This window comes from Anopheles marshallii, assembly GCF_943734725.1.
Source record: "Anopheles marshallii chromosome X unlocalized genomic scaffold, idAnoMarsDA_429_01 X_unloc_33, whole genome shotgun sequence".
Lineage (NCBI taxonomy): Eukaryota > Metazoa > Arthropoda > Insecta > Diptera > Culicidae > Anopheles > Anopheles marshallii.
The window spans coordinates 110001-112500 of record NW_026525880.1 but is presented as its reverse complement, the minus strand read 5'-3'; positions in this window follow the sequence as shown (position 1 = coordinate 112500).

Here is a 2500-nt window from a genome sequence, read left to right as displayed (position 1 = left end):
CGCCCTCCAGCTGGCCGTGTTGAACGCGTTCTGGACGTCTAGCGCTGCCACCACCAGACATCGTGGATCGCGTCCATTGGTGCGGTGGAAGGACCGAGCGAACTCGCCCCGCTCGACGACCCGCTGGATCGCCTGCACCGTTGACCTCCCGCGACGAAATCCGTACTGCTCCGGCGACAGTTGAGGGGCAGCGCTGTCCTCCAAGTGTTCATTTAGGCGCTCGAGAATGCACCTCTCGAACAACTTGGGGACTGCTCCCTCCAGAAGCAGCGGTCGGCTCGCCGATGGATCGCCCGGTGGCTTGCCCGGTTTGGCTACCAGCACCAGCCTCGCCTCCTTCCAAGCCCGCGGGAACTCACCGCGTTCCAGTAGGTCGTTAAACACCCGCACAAACGCCTGCGGGTGTTCACGGATCGCGGTTTTCACCGCCGCGTTCGGGATCCCATCGAGCCCAGGTGCTTTGGATGGGGCCATCCGTTCTGCCAGCGCGAGAACCTCCGCTTCCGTGACGGGTCGCAGCCTCTCCTCGTCAGCCGTTCGCTCGATGGCTGGCCACTCGAACGGGGGATGCAGCGGAAACAGGGCATCCACGATCGGCTCCAGCACTGTCCGGTCCGTCTCCGGCGGGGTGCGACCACGCAGCTTGGCCATCACCACCTTGTATCCCAGTCCGAATACGTCGCTGTCGACTCCGTCGATCAGCTCTTGGAGCTTCTCGTTTCGACTCTCCTGGATCCCGCGCTGCAGCCCTCTACGAAGGTCCTGCAGACGCCCCAAAGCCGCGTCCCGTTCTGTTGGCCCCTTGGCCCCACGATGCCTCTCTTCCGCCTCCTCGCACTCACGCCTCATGCGTTCCAGCTCCGGAGTCCACCAGTAGAGCCTAGGCGGCTGACGGAACTTTGGCGGGCCCACTCGCTCCATCGTCCTGTCGCAGGCCAGGGACAGCGCTCCTACCAGCGCGTCAGGCGTGTCCGCTTCTGCAAATCGACAATCAATCAGCGCAGCCTGGTATCCCTCCCTGCAGAAAGTCGACGTCTTCCAGCGAACTCCTGCATGCTGCGGGAGGCGAGACGACTGCGTCCGATGGTGTTGTTTCGTACGCTGCTGCGGTGCTGACCGTCTCCCCGGAACGCCCACGGAGAACTCCACGTACCGGTGGTCGCTGTACGAATATCGCTGGCTGACCCTCCAGGTGTCCTCAAGGGCGACCGTAGAGCTCGCGAAGGACACATCTACAACGCTCTCGCGCGCGACCCCATTGCCCTTGAAGGTGGGCACGTTGCCGCGGTTGAGGACCTCCAGCTGCAGATGGTCGATAGCGCCCTTGAGGATGTGCCCTCTCGATGTTGTGCGGGCACTCCCCCAGTCCGTACTCCATGCATTAAGATCGCCTGCCATCACCAGGTGCTGATGTCCCACCAACGCCATCTCCACTGCCTCGAGATAGGCGACGAAGTCCGCTGGTCCGGTGTTTGGCGAGACGTAGCAGCTAGCGAATGTCACTCCTCCCACTGTGGCCACCACCAGCCCGGGATGAGCGCTTTCCCATAAACGCTGTATGGGATAAGCCCCGGTGGCGACCACTGCCACACTCTGCGCCTCATCCACCGCCCATCTGCCGTTGTCCCGAGGCGGCTTATATAATTCGCAGGCGATGACAACGTCCACCCCCAGCTCCCGCGCCGTCTGCAGCATCAGGTCCTGCGCTGATCTGCTGCGCCCGAGGTTGATCTGCAGGACCTTTATCGTTGTCGAGGACAGGACGGATGTCCCACCCGGTGCGGGCCCTTGCATGTCACGCAGCAGACCGCTGCCGTGCATGTTCGGGCCAGGTGTCCCGGTTGGCCGCAGCGGATGCAGTGCGTCGACCAATCCATCTCGCTCCGGCATTGGTGCCGCAGGTGTCCGTGCTCCAGGCATTTGAAGCACCGCTGCTGGCCCCGCGTCAGTGGTGTCAACTGCGTAGCTAGGCACGAAGTGTGCAGCACCTTCACGTGCTGCTGCGCAATCTTCGCTGCCGCCTTCACTGCCATTCGGACGTATGCCGTCTGCGTGCCATTCCATGCCTTGACCAAATGCACGGCGGGTTCCTTCACCGACTGCTCTGTGAATGTTTGGATCGCCGTCGCCACGTCCGTCGCCGTCGCTAAAGGGTCCACCTCTTCCAGGCGGACCTCTACCGTTTCCGTCACCAGGCGGGCGGTGGCCGGAGCTGCGGCCTGTGCGCAGACCTCCTGCACACGTTGAAAAATTGCTTCCGAATTAGCACCGTCCTCTACGTCCATAACCAGCCGATCCCGCGTCGTTCGCCGTCCCACACCGAGCTTCGCCTGGTGTTCAGCCAACGACGGTGCGCTGCGGACTAGCTGGTAAACGTCTGTCCACGTTTGACCGTCTCCTGGGGCCACCTCTATAGCGTCCAGCTTCTTTTTCGTCGACTGCTTGCGTGGCGCAAGTTGCGGGCGTGGCTTTTCCGGCTGCTGCTGTTGTTGCTGCTGCG